We start from the raw sequence: 15,551 nt of genomic DNA on the forward strand, positions 1-15,551 counted from the left end.
AGTTTGAAACTGAGGACCGGATATTTTGGTGGCATGCGTTCCAGAACACACTTGTGTCTCCTTGCTCTGCATGTCACCAGGAGAGTCGACGGGAACCTTACTCAGCAATCTAGAGTGTTTCTGGGATTTTCCACTTCATCAGAGGGCGACCCACAGAGATTGATTAGGTGAGTAATAGCCATTACAGTTACCAGGAGAGAGATAATGAGCAGACTTAGCCAATTCATGAAGCCAAAGAGAGTAGTCCAAGGGAAGAAGCCAAAGACATAAACAAGGTTACTGTTCAGTTCTGGGGAAAGCAGCAATGCCACAAATAACCATTTATTGTGAACAGCGCTTTGCACCATCTGAATATAATAGATCTGTTCCAACTATTGGGAACTTACTAAATTGACCTAGGACTTGTTTTTTGGATCTTGACCCAGGGGTAAAATAATTCTACATCTTCTATCAATTGATTCTTCTAATGAAGTGTCAAACATCCTAACCAAGCCCCTGTCTTTTGAACGGTGTCTTTATCACTATTCCTATATTCTCGAAGATTTATAAATGTTTTCCCTCTTACTTCTCTGAGGACAACTGTGGTCCATTGTCCTCGTCAGTATGCCAATCTATACTTGTATACTCGTAGTTAAACAGAATAAAAGTACTTGTCCTTGCATTCACCATTTGCAATTTATGGAAGTTATTACTTTAGAAAGATATTAATCATTAGCAGTTTCACACCAAAGTGCAGTTGATGAAAGCCCTACGGTAAACATAGCTTAGATCCTTCAGTCACGCTGTCACGCCATAACGCTCTTCACTTCAACTCTTTAAACATGAAGTTTGCATTTATATCTGGCATATGAAAAATTTAACATGTTTGGTATGTGGAAGTTCCAAAAGATGTTGTTGTAAGAGAAATGATGAAAGACTTTCGGGTTTTTAGATAGAATTAGCAATGAGGAGAAGCGATGATATGAGATTAGATAGAAGCGTTTATTGTTGATTAACACATTGAATTCCAGAGTATCGTGGAAAGTATTTTATGAAGTTGCTTGTCGTTAGGCTGTGTTTTATTTTTGTTTTTTTTTATTTTTGCTACATGGCATAATCTTCCAAATTTGATTTTATCCCAATCCCTACATGTAATTGCCAATATAGGCAGCTGGTTGGAGATGGAAGAAACCATAGTTTGGCCCATGATGTGTTATTCATTCTTTGATATGATAATCATTCCCAGCTTTATCCAAATAAAAAAACTAAAACTGGCATAAAAAAGAGAAAAATGCCAGATACTGTCTGCCTATATGTTTGTGTATCTGTCTATTTATCTATCTGTTTGTGTGTCCATCTATCTATCTCTCTCTTTCTCTGTTATATATGAATAATTATAACATAGACATTTTGGAAAATTGATGTGAGTTAGAAGAAGCCTCTTGTGCCATAGGTAGCAGGTTACAATTATTTTCCCCTTTTAAATATAATTTTTATTAAATACATTTTAACCACATAGTATAATCATTGACATTAAAGGGTTACTCCGAGCACCATGAGCAATTATGTGATTATGTGATTTAACGAGATCATTGTGCTTGGAGTCTATATGGCGCTGCACACTCTGATAAAAATTGGCTAGCTGACGCTGTGTAAGTCCGCCTCCGGCAGCATCATAAGCCAGCTGCCTTGTACAGTGGATCATTCATTGGTTGGGAGCACTCGCAGCTACTGCTCTCAGCCAATGAATGACCGGCAGAATAAGAATCTGGCTTCTGAAGTTCTGAATGTGTGTGCTGAATGTGTGTCACCAGTATGTTTAGAGGCTTGGCACTCAGCAGGAGCCAGGTAAGAGCGCAAACCATTGCAAAATGGCGACAGGTTTCTTCTACCATCATAACCAATACAGCGGACAGTAGCTTGGATAACATGCAGCATTCAGATAGCACATTTTGATCAATTCCTGAAAAACTCTGGTTTGGGATTACTTTCCACTCCTATTAATAAGAAGCATTGAAGTCTTTTAAGGAAAAGGAACAATACACAAAATAAAGAAGAGTGGGCAGGTGGATCCTGGACAGATGTATCTTGTCCCAAGTGCAAAGACAGGAAATTACGGTAGTTCCGTTTCATCTTATATAAAGTATATAGTGTTCATATATATATATATTTGTGGTAGGGGCATAATAAGGCCGAGGCAAGAGTGTAAGGAGAGTATGACGGTGTAGCAATGTGTAAGAAGAGGAAAAGTCGGTTGAGGTGTGCCGGAACCGACGTAGCAGTAGGCCTGTAAATAAAGAGGGCCCACCCAGTAATGAATAGAGAAAAGTATAAAAGGGAGAGGAGGGTGGGGTCAAGCAACGCTAAGGAACGAACGGGACAGGTGGAGGTGAGTAGTGAGCTTAAATACGGGACCATGCCCCTCCCACAACTGCAGGCCAAGCCTTCACATATATATATATATATATATATATCAATAAAATATTATCCTGTTGCCCTAAGTGATATCTCTTATTCTCTTTATTTTGCTGTTGCTTAAGTAGCTTAGCATGCCACTTAAATTTTTTGGGACACTAGGCAACCTAGCAACCTCATACAACTTTCCAGCCAACCAATTGTGCAGTTATAACTAAAAAAACAACTATTCTCTTTGCTGTCCATGGTATTGGGTGATGGAGGATATTAGACAGGTCTCACATTGTGACTGGCCGTCTAAAGCTGGGGCATTTGGGAGGTATACTAGAGCTAGTGAGCTGGGAACGAAGCCACAGTCTATTACAGGGGTAAGCAACCTTTGCCACTACAGATGTTGTGGACTACATATCCCATGAAGCTTTACAAGCATTATGGTTGTAATAGCATTATGGGAGATGTAGTCCAAAACATCTGGAGTCCCGAAGGTTGCCCACCCCTGGTCTATTATAACAAGAACAATTGCTAGTTCACTTGATGAAACTGGAACTGCTAAAATCCAGATATCTAATGGGGTTGTTTTAGGTCAGGAGTTAAAAATACTGCGTGGAGAGTCAACATTTTAATTGCTGTACAATTGAGCCTACATCATGCTGCTTTTTTTTTTTACTGGATTTCTAGATATTTGTCACTTGTGTAACACCCCTTAGAGAATCTGGGCCTCGTTTTGTGTATAGATAGAATCAGGCAACGGCTTGTTCTCATTATCATGAATTGTCTTTCTCCCGGCTCCCTTATAATATAGCCACTAAATGACTACTTTTTTTACATTGAGCTACTGCCAAATGAATACTAAAGTAACACTGCCATAAAGAACATATGTTGCTAAATTACACTGCTTCTCAATGATCATCAATTACCAGACCGTAGTAGTTAAAAAAAAAAAAAAACGCTTTCAAATTAACATCTACTTGTCTCCAAGATAATAAATCCTTCCCTTGTTTTGCTATTGTAAAATGAAGTTTGGAGATGTTTTATAAAAAGTTTTTTTGTTTTTTTTTTATGCATCATTTTTTATCCAGAAAAGATTAACGCCCGTTCAGCATCTGGTTTTCAAAGCTTTTGATAAGATCTGCAGCTGCGATTGCTGACTTTAGATAATGCTGTGAACAAGCTGATATGTTTCAGTAGTAGAGAAAGCCTGAAAAGACTTTCATTTAATTAAATGCTGTTCTTTTTATAGATCTGTAGGTAACATTTGTGAGTCATCTAACATACATATTGTTCAAGAATTAGAAATCATGTACCATAACCTTTTGCTCCATCCAAAAGAACCTTTCAAAGTGAATTTCAAAACGTAGGCCCCCAAAAGCTGAATTAGAAATTATTCTCCAAGTCAGCAGTTTTTGAATTAACTTTGAATTCACTGGTTAGTGAATAATCCTGGAAGTCTTTTATGACACTTTTTGTCTTTCATGAATACAAATGCAAGCCTGGAATATAGACCTTTGTGGATGTAATCTAAAATATATCAATATTGTAAATTAGTTGGCACTATATATATACCGATAATAATAATAATAATAATTATTATTAAGGGGTGGACCAACCCACTTACAGGATCCTTGACTGGCCCCAAGATCCTACAAGGTCATAGTGCCATCTTCACAGAGCTAGTGCATCTAATGAAGAGCTTGTACGGTGCTGCCCGGGACAGTTTCCTGGTGACCCAGGTGTAGGTCACCTGGTAGCTAAAGCGGGACAGGACCGTGAAAGGGAACTGTTGTGTTGCCTGTTTTTTGTCACACAGAGAATCAGACAGACAAGCGGACATTAAATCAGAAACTACATGTGCAAGAAATCAGAGAGATTGATTGACAGGGAAATAGACTGAGAATCAGAGAGAGATAGACAGGTAGACAAATGGACATATAGCTGTACAGGGGGGAAGAAAGATATGTAAAGCTCTCTCTTCAATTAGTCACTCTTTCCTTTTTTTTTTAGCATCTCTCTCCCTCCATTTCTAATGCCTAGTTTACAGTAGCATGGTCACGCATTCATCCTCTGTTCCTCAGTGGTAGGTTAGCCTAATTAATGAAATAAAATGATAGTTCCCCTTTAAAATTTAGAACAGATAAACACTGTGCATCGTGGTACATTCAGACCAATTCTTCCGTTTTTAGGATATTTAAAAGATACATTTATGTTGCTTGGAATCAATCTCTCTATATTCCACCACTTCCATATTTCTTTATTTTTACATTTAGAAATAACCAAGAGTTAAGCTAGAATCAGGAAGTACCGGCCTGTTGTGTTCTGGGAAAATACCTTATAAACACAAGAGGTTACTTAAGTGTAAATGTATTAAAATATATTTTTGGAAAAATAATTGTTTTACCTATGCAATGCTTAGTGAATATTCCCCTAGACATACAGAGCTATATATATATATATATATATTAAGTTATAGGGTGTCAGTCTCATGTCCTGCTTTCTACTTTTGTATTTCTTATTATGTAGCTAAAGTATTTCTGTATACATGGCTTGAAAGACCGTATGGTCAGTAGACCTGATTATAATACAAGATACTCATGCTTTGAAAGGGTTGAACTCATATTTTTAAACATACAATATTTTTCTGTTCTTGTGTTCTTGCGCCTTACACCAGCTTTCACTATCTTTTATAAACATCCCTCACTTGAAAAAAATAGCATTCTTTCTAGCACCTGCAATTTTTAATTGGGTTCCTAAATCAAAGACTATCATGTGCATCAGTTAACAAAAGACTAACAAACAGCAATACGTTATGTTATATGAACAATTATACTTTTGGTTCTGAGACTCCTATGATTGGTTAATGTTCCCATTGATGTAAAACTGTGTTTTATATATACGATGTACTACGCATTAAAACCTTTGAATGCTTGTTGATAATCCATCTGTAATGGTTTGACTTATTTGAGTATTCCCAGCAGCTGATTACACAGACAAAGGAAAGCAGAAACGTGTTAGTGCATAAGTCCATGGCAGTGAAAAGGTTTCAAGACCCTGTTATGATTCCCAGCCTAACATATATTAGCAAACCAATCAAAATAAATGTATACACATTGTAAATACAGTTTTCCATATGATTAACCATCAATTAATAATGTGTTTTGACTGGTGGTCTTTAGAGCACGTTTGCCATTTAAATAAAGAACATGAATTTGGAAGTACTAAACCACATTCTAAATAAATACCAAGTGCCGTTTTCTATAAACACTTGTGGGAGAAATTGCATTATGAAGATTAATGGCTCTGTATGATGCTTTTTATTTACTGATTCTAAAAACAGAACATAAAGGGACATGTTTCTCCCTTTAGAGCAAATCAGTGCAATGGCTCCAAATATATACTATAAAGACACAAATAGAGATATTTACTAAATGCTGAATTGGCATTTGAAAATTTGAGTCTTAAAGGGTTATACACTCTGTATGGGAGTTGAAGGCTAGGTTAGAACCCATATTATACTGACAAGAAGCAAAGGTTCCAAACTGTACAGTTGGTTTCTGGTGATTGGTCCTTTAGGATCCCACCCCAGGCTTTGGTTTAAAAAGCTCCATTGCTTAGGGTAGAGAAATGCAGGTTGCAGTCTGAAACACGATGCTTCTCTGTGTTCATTTACATGTAGAACAGGCAATTGTGGGAGAATTGAAGAAAATTATGATTTCTCAGAATTACTGCATCCAACGTAGAATTTTCCAAAGATTCTTGAGATATAAAGCTAATGCTCAACAGTAAACTTTGACTTTGCGTAAACCATACTAACTAGCCTAACTGCATATACACAAATCCTCCGAGTACACCAAACCTTGGGATATAAATCTATATATATATATAATTATTTTTGGCATATTTTATAGCGGCAACTTATTCTGCAACACTGTACTATATCTATATGTCTGTCTGTCTATCTATCTATCTATCAGGTTCAAAGGGTTATCTTTTTTATATACTGGGTATATTGGAGTTATTTCTGTCTCACAAATGACAAAATTATATAAAATGATTATGCATATAATAAAGCATACTACATAAAGAGCAGACCACACACTTACCCACTTCTAGGTACTGCTTGACCCTATTATATTATACATACCCTGCACTGCAGCCACCTATTTAAGAAAAAATATTTTTAATGATCAGTAGCTTTTAAAATAATAGGATACTGCGTATTAAAAGAAAATGCGAATACCATGCTTATTTAGAGCCTCAACAATTTACATAAGGAAACCAGCAGCTATTTGACTTTTAGTCTCTAATATTCTGGTATACAAACATAAAAAGCCATTTCATTTGAAATTACAATAAAATGTCATTTATCTGCGTTCGACTTCAAACAATAGCCGTTTGAGCCCCATTATGAATGAATGGTCTTTGCAAAATAGGCCTGCGGGTGGAAGAGTAGATAAGATACGGAGACTGCTCTGCAACTTAGTAACCCACATGTGGTTGCTAGCATGTTCCTGCACAAGGAGAAACTATTAAGATAAAAGGCTTTTATAGGCTCGCATTGTTAGCATGATTATTATAATCTTTCGTGTTTACATTAGAATGTGCTGCTTGTTTTTCACTATGGAGAGGTACCCCTACTCATGCCCCCATTAGAATGCTGTGCCAGTACACATGGGTTCATTAGAATAAATCGGGGTGCATATATGATGTAATCCTAATAAATATTGTACTCTACTCTCTGAGGTAGTGAATTATGAACAAATTGGCAAAATTAATGGAACACTGTAGGCACCCAGACCACAATCTCAATCTTGCTTCCTCAAAATAGTGGAGTAAAAGTTCACTATTTTTTATCAGATTTTGATCTCAAAGAGAGCACCTGATCAGCTCAACGCTGTGTTTGGCCACTGCTACATTTACTGTATATAACTTTTATTGCAGTGTAATCTAAAACTATTAAAGGAAGACTATAGGGTCAGGAACACAAATGTGTATTCCTGACCCTGTAGTGTTAAAACCACCATTTAGGACGCATGCCCTTCCCTTGCCCTTCTTAAAAGGTAAGAAAACTTACCTTATTCCCTCCGCCTCCTTGTTTGACATCATCAGAATTAATGATCTTAGCCAATGCTTTGCCAGGAAAAAAAGCATTGGATTGGCTGAGATTGTTGCAGGGGAGGGGCAAAATGCCAGCTTGGCCAATCAGCATCTCCTCATTGAGATGCATTGAATCAATGAATCTCTATGGGAAAAGTCTAGTGTCTCCATGCAGAGCACTGCCTCAGGAAGCACCTCCAATGGTCATTTGAGGAGTGGCCACTGGGGATGTCCCTAGGCAGCAATGTAAACACTACCTTTTCTCTGAAGGTGCGGGGACAGGCTACTCACCAAAACAACTACAATAAGCTGTATTTGTTCCGGTGACTATAGTGTCATTAAAAGTTTGTTTATATATCTCCAGCTGCTTCTTGCTTTAAATATATTTTAACTGGGTAGTTTGATGCTTGGAATGTTACTTAGTAGGATGTGTAATCTGAAATCCCTCATCTGTTCCGAATAATTAGGATAGTGCATAACCCTGCTAATTTTGGGCAGTTAGACACCTAATGACTGTCTTAGGGTATAGAAAGGAAGTATAATAAATGCTGATGCAGTTTTCCATTTTAATAATTTTCTCTATAGTAATATATTAAAGGAACACTAGGGGGTGGGGATTTAAAAAAAAATGGGATTGGGTGGAGACAAGAGCTTCTCAGAGCCTGCAGTGGAGAAGTAGTTACGTCTGTCACCAATGTGCAGTGCATGCTGACAACAGACATCATTTATGCACAGAATTGACATTAGGCAGCCCAGAGTTCTTGGCTGTCTAAGTTATGTGTGCTGGGGTTGTAACTTGCCTCCAGCACACAACTAAAAATATCTCAAGATGAAACACTGCACATCCAGACTCCTAACGCCGTGACCACTTTTAAAAGCAGAAGTTGTCTTGGTGGTCGGAATAGCCCTTTAAATTCATTTTGAATTTTCACTTTAGTGAATAACTCTGTTCTGTTTTGTTTTTATATTAAAAAGAAAAGTATAGGACATTGGAACCAAACACTAGGGTTTCAAAGTCAATTATTATTATTATTATTTTTTTTTTTCAATTCATGGTAATACCCAGAAATTCCTTTATGGTTTATTCAATAAATATTTAGATTTAGTGATTTGTAAAACACAAACAGGGTTATGTGCGAAAGAGTGAACTTTTATGAATTGAAAGTGAATTTAAAATTTTAGGCAACATTAACACGAATTGAAAATATTTCCTGAGCTACCTATGTTTTTGCTTTGGCTGTTTTTGTCTAAACTGTGATTTTTGTGTGTGAATTCAATTCAAATTCCCTACAACTCCCACTTTCTAGCTTAAAAGTTTACTTTAGGGTTTACTCACTAAATAACAAATTGTAGTGAATTCTAAAACAAATTGGGAAATTTAGGGTGGCATGTTTGTAAAAATTGACCAGCTACATGACTTTGCTTTTCAATGAGATAGAATTCAGTATTTAGTGAATGATCCTCTTTAAATTCACTGTGAATTTCCAACAATTCCCACTTTAGTGACTAACTATAACTATTTAGTTAACAAACCCCTCAATGTTCTCTGCGGTGTCTACTCACTGGAAACCTTTCAAAGTGCATTGAAAGAATACGATAACATGACTGAGCACGTTCCAGGCTGTGGATGCAAATTACTGATTCCGATGTCTTGAATTCACTGCGGAGAAAGGAATAAAATAAAACAGATCTTACAAGTGTGGATGTCAAATGAATAAGTGTTGAGATAAAACAGTTTTCTTGAGTAAATTCCTTTGCAGATTCCCCTGCCTCATAACACTTTCTCTTTTACTTAACTATCTCTGTTCAACATTTACATATTACTCCCTCTAGAACTATAGACACAGCTAAAGAGCTTCCACTGGGCACAAATGTTAAATTAACATTCTCACTGATATCTAAAAGAATGTGCTGCTGGCACTGTAAAATGTACCATCTGTTGATGTAGTGGCAAAACTGACAGGACTTTTTATTGATTGTTATTTTATTTGAGGCAAGTCCTTGTAATACAGAGGATTCGTCCAAAGACACAATAAGCAGCAGACAATGGTTTATGACAAACATACCATTGATATTAACCTGTTCACCACCATCAGACCATTAAAGGCATTATTCTTACCGGGGGCCTAGTGGAAAGCTGAGGTTGTTTATGTGGTCCAGTTGGAGAGATGATAATATCTCCCCAAGTGGACCAATTGGACTGCCCTCCCCTCCCACCCATATTCTGTGTCTCTGTGTTTAATTGGAAATGCATATGTGTAGTTGGGAATGTGTGTCTGTGATTGTGTGTTTGTCAGTGGTTATTTGTGTGTCTCTCACAGTTTGTATCTCTGTGTGTCTCGCAGTTTGTTTCTCTGTGTGTCTGGCACTGTGTATCTGTGTGCGTGTCTCAGAGAGTGTGTCAAGGTGGTTTTGTAAGGGGCTTTGCAATTTCCGATGGTAGCTCTGCCTGTTCAGTGTAAAAGGAATATCAAGCAAGCTGAAAAGCACCACTCATAGAACAGAAAGAGTTATGGTTTGCCCTGGGTTTAGCATACAGTTGACTGTTAACATGCACATTCTCTAGAAATGAATAGTTTATAACAAAAATAACGGTTCATTTCATATCATCATTAGTAGAAGATAAAAGTGTAAGGAATGTAAAACAGGCATTCCCTTCATTGATCGGCCATCAGATATATTTCTGTAGTTTGCATAGTTTTTTTCTAATGGTTTGGAGGGCTTATTGGATGTTTGCCTATGGGCAAACTATTTGTAAATTGAGTCTTTGGATTTTAATTTTGCTCCTACTTAGCAAAATAATGTTCTACAGCCCATGAGTAAGAATCTGGCAGTATTTTTGGTGGATAGGGTTGGCCAGTACCTAAATCCATAGTTGTTGTAGAGCTACATTTCCCATGATGCTTTGCCATCTTTTTTTTTTTTTTTTAATTCTTTATTTTTGTTTGACATTACAACATATGACAAGACAAGATGTTCCGGTTTAAGCATAAACCGTGTTCAAGTGTAGAAAGCCTTAATACAGCGAAGGCATCAACTTTGCAGGTGTGGTAAACACAAGGTAAAACAATACACGCTTAATAAGCAATACCCTTCACTGGGTGCACGGACATCATACATGTGCTGCCAATTTTTGTTTTTAATATGCAATGACTCAGTCACAGGTGGCTGGGTGGGAGATTTCTGTGGGCATCCGGTGGTGCCTACCCTAAAGCTTTGTAAGGGTCTTAGAGTAGGAATGGGTTATTACGTAACTTTCAGTGATGTGGTGGAGCCGCTGGCAATGTTAGAAGGGGGTGTTGGAACTGCGTAATTGATCAGATTGTGGTATATCATCCTTACTATGGTACGCACGGCTAACTCCTGCTGTTTGTACCCGATTGAGCTTAGCTTCGGTGAGTATAAAAACCCATTCTAATCCCTGGTTCCCATGATGCTTTGCCATCATTTTGATTGGCGCAGTGCATAATGAAATATGTAGTTCTAAAACATCAGGGTATCTAACTTTTGGACACTCTGAGAGAGAGTTTACTGAAAAAGTGAACCTTTAACCAGCAGCTACTGACAAATTAGTCTGATAAACAAGAAAACAAGCTGGTGTGTTATCACCTGTATTAACCTTTTTTTACATTTTATGTTCCATTTCTTTTCCTTTCAAACATATTATTAGATTTAGCAGTTGATGTAACAATCCAGTTTTGTCCTGGCCCAGCCTGGGTATTGTAATTACAACAAGCCAAGCTGGAGACACTTGGTTCCAGGATAGAGCTAAATACAGTCTTTAAGTTGCTTAACACGTGGTGTTGGGGGGTGCAGGGCCTGACAGCCAAGATGGCCGGTTGCGCTTTCTGAGAGCTCTGACACACTGGAGCACAAAACAAGCCTTTTCTGCTTAATCCAGCAATGGCTGCACTTTTGGGTGGCCGGAGGATCGAGCGGTAATGACTGGGGTACATGGTGATACCCGTTAGGGATACTAACATCGTCACCACAGCAAGATCTCCTGCAGCCACAGGTCCTCCCTAAGATGGCTGCCAAGCCGCCACCTTTGCGGCCCTGAGAGAGCACAGTAAGCAATGCTAGTTGCCCAAGTGAGCAAGCTGATATCTCCACTAAACTGGAAGCAATCTTCGCGGAATACTGGCTAAAATTTGAGCAACCCATGCAGAAGCCTGCCACAGTTTCACACAATGAAGACTCACATTCGAGTTCCTATGGTGTGCTTAAAATGGCTACTGGGTCGGCTTTCCAGTGCAGTCATGGACTACCGCAATGTTCTACATCTCATGCCTACCCGTGGAGTAACGTGGCTGCTGGGACTGCCCTTTCTTCTTCTGGGCTGGGGGTCATCTTGGGAACATACCCAAGCCACGCTCCATATACCATAGTTGCTACAGGGAATCGGAGCTCCAGAGTGCCCAAGGTCCTATAGCATGTAGCATAGTAGATCTCATGCTCTTCGCCCATGATACAGCCCCTGACATTACCCATCTCCAAAAAATATCTTGTCAGCTACATGGTCCTTAATTTAGGGGACACCTTTTACTTTTTGTCTTGGAGCAAGTCATCTGTGATTGAATGCTCTAAACAAGAAGATGTTCTTCTGCCTGGTCTATGGGAAGAGTAGTTTTTACTCTCCATTGGCTGTATGTGATGATGGTCCTTAACTTTGGGGATACATTTTTCTTTATGTCTTGGAGTCATCCATCTGTGATTGAATGCTCTAACCAAGAAGATGTTCTTCTGCCTGCTCTATGGGAAGAGTCGTTTTTTACTCTCTATTGGCTGTATGTGATGATGGTCCTTGACCTAGGGGATACATTTTTATTTTTGTGTTGGAGTCATCCATCTGTGATTGAATGCCCTAAACAAGAAGATCTTCTTCTGCCTGATCTTTGGGAAGAGTAGTTTTACTCTCTATTGGCTGTATGTGATGATGGTCCTTGACCTTGGAGATAGATTTTTCTTTTTGTCTTGGAGACAACCATCTGTGATTGAATGCTGTAACCAAGAAGATATTCTTCTGCTTGATCTATGAGAAGAGTAATTATTTACAGTCTATTAGCTGTATTTGATGATGGTTCTTATCCTAGTGGATACCTTGGAGACATCCATCTGTGAATGAATGCTCTAAACAAGAAGATGTTCTTCTGCCTGTTCTACGGCACATACTTTCAGATCCCTGAGACTGTGTCAAAGCATGAATAGCAGTGAGTAGTCCGTAGTACAGGGACCAGCAGGTATATGATCACCCAAGGTACTTTAATGACATATGACTATATAATAATGATGTACACAACATCAAACATGGTGTCATTATATATCACCACAATGATGAAGGAGAAACACTTTTTTTCCGGCTACATTTGAAAGTAACATTAATAATGTATTGAAGGTGGCAATAGAAAGAAAGTTATGGCTTGACAAGTTGATGTCAGCACATGCCGTGCTTATTTTAATTTGTAGTCTCAGTCTGTGCTCATGGCAGTACAATGAACGTGTCAGGGTGCGTCATGACATGACAAGTTGCTGTCTCAACTATCATCTGTTCGATAAATTATGTTAAAACTTTAATTCCCTTGAATCTGTAAGTTCTTTACTTGGACTATTAAGGCACAAGCCTTTGACATTCATATAGTATTCAGTGGCATGTTGTGGCAGGGTGCATTATATCCGCATTGCAAATTATGTGAAGTTTTTATCTTAGAGTAACTGGTGTGCAGGAGTCTTACAGCTCTTATTACCTTTCATGAGGTTCCGAGGACAGCTGTGATGGATAGAGGGATGGAGAATATAAGAGTTTAGGTTAGGATTTCCTAATTGAATGGGTGGTATTTTTCTGGGCAATGTCACAATCTACCCTAAAATAAAAAGGATGTGTTCTAAATGTGTATCTTATCCTATTAACTGTGAGTGAGACCGAGTTAGTTTTATATGTGTTTTCTTATATTACTGTAGATCACATGTCAAAACTGCAGCTTTTTAGTTCAAAAGTGAATGAAAATATCCATTAGCCATTAGTTATGCAGGACTAATTAACATTTGCTCTTTAAAGGGTGCATAATCTAACTTATGGGTAATTAACTGTGTTTCAAACATTTATTTATATCATCATCATAATCATCATCATGTTGCCCAATACGATACCAAAATTCTATATAAATATATTTTTTGACTATTTGTATTTTATGGCTTATCATGTCTATATATGATTAGACACACAAACTGTATAATCAGTTGATCCGGACTGCTCCCCTTAGCCTTTAAAAATGTAAAGTAATTTTAAAATGGTTTTACTATTAACAATGAGGGGGCACTCCTGGCACCATAACCACTACGTCATGCTGGTAATTGGAGTGCTTCTTTAATAATTTGAGACATGGCCAATTGCATGAAAATAAGAAACAAAAAAAAGGCCAAAAAGAAAATAAATAATTAGATATATAGGCAGATGCACAGACCAACAGAAATATTTAACAAGGCAAAAACATTCTTAGATACATATCTATGTGGACATACCCAGACAGAATTAATCATTGCAAGACGCATCATCTGTAGATGAATTAATTGGATGTTTGTAAACGGTATCACTTCATTAAGCTCACAGCACCTTTTCTAACTCATCTATCACATTTTTACTAAGATCTATGACAACTTTATCAAAACGATATTAAAAGTGATACTATATACATTGTCAGCTTCATGTCACCTGAATACGTTGTCAGCAGATGTGAACATGTTGGGCACAGCAAATTATTTAGCTTGTCTGTCGCACTTTAATAGGATAGTACAAATTATATACAATTTACAACTGTATACATTTTTTGCAGTCAGCTGAATATATTCTGTCAATCTATATTTCGTCAATCTATCCTGTTCTCAGATGTATGTAGATATCCCAATGCACCTTCGTCCTTCGTTTGAATCCTGTTTTGTATACTATAGCTCACCTGTGGTAATGTGCAAGAGCTTGTTCTTCGTATTTGCAGTCAAGGTTAGCAACACTGCCTGAATATCCTGCAGGTTCACTGATATATAATGACAACACGTGTTACGCAGTTTGGTGCTCCGGTGAATTACTCAAGATAATTTATTTCAACCAAACCTGCCTACAGCTATACTGAGTCTCACAACTATGCAGCTTTGTGATACTTGCATCTTTCAAGACGTTTGACAGGTAATTAGATAGATTCTTCAGAATTTTAATAATAGGACTACTTTGTAGCCTCAAGTAAGAATAAACTAAAAAGTAAGTGCCCATTGAGCTTTTACTTACATTATAAACCCTTGTGGCGAGTGCGGGCTAATGAATTATTAAATCCGAAAACTCTTTGGCGTATTGACGCTGCACAAAAAAAAAAAAAAATGAAGGAGAAAGGTGTCAGCTTTGACTGTTTTATTTGAATTTTCATATGTTGGGTGAAAAAAAAAGCAAAGACAAGGAGATTTTCATTACCGGCGCTAAACCATGAAAAACTCCTATTAAATATTTATGTCTATTCACTCTTTTATCTGTTTATGACATTCATTTTTTCTATCTGATTTTCCAGAGGCAAAGTACGTAACACGATTCTATCGTTTCTGTCTTTGTCTCTCGCTTCCGCACATAAATAAATTGTGATAATGAGCTTGGCTTCTTGCGGAGCAGGTCCTTCAACACTTTGGGCCAGCTTGAAGCTTTGGACGTACGTAGATTTCCAATCAAGTAATCCTTGTAATATCAATCAAATATGAAATCAAAGAAATGTGTATTCGTTGTTTGCGAAGAATACTCTACAACAGGGTTACCTAATCCCGCGTCTCCATCAGTTGTTAAACTACGCGTCCCATTAAAGCAGGAAGCTGTTGTTAAAAATGACTTTGAATCGAAAAGTTATTTTCTTTCAAAGTTATTTTTTTTAATGGCAGTAATAAAAACAATTTTAAAAGGGGCCTTTAAATAAATGTATTTCAAAGGTGAAATGTTTATTTCAATGTTAACATATGTAGGTCAATCAAAAATGCAGTCTTTCGCTGATAAGCTTGTTTTCATACTATCACTTGAAGACGGATACCTGTGACCTACA

General features: G+C 37.5%; 1 protein-coding gene across 1 annotated transcript in view; it reads left to right on the forward strand.

The window, feature by feature from the left end:
• The window catches only part of RFTN1 (raftlin, lipid raft linker 1), a 359,175-nt gene that overhangs the window by 89,630 nt on the left and 253,994 nt on the right, over positions 1-15,551 (forward strand). The gene's annotated exons all lie outside the window — the stretch shown is intronic.

Source organism: Pelobates fuscus, chromosome 4 (assembly GCF_036172605.1).
Source record: "Pelobates fuscus isolate aPelFus1 chromosome 4, aPelFus1.pri, whole genome shotgun sequence".
NCBI classification, from domain to species: domain Eukaryota; kingdom Metazoa; phylum Chordata; class Amphibia; order Anura; family Pelobatidae; genus Pelobates; species Pelobates fuscus.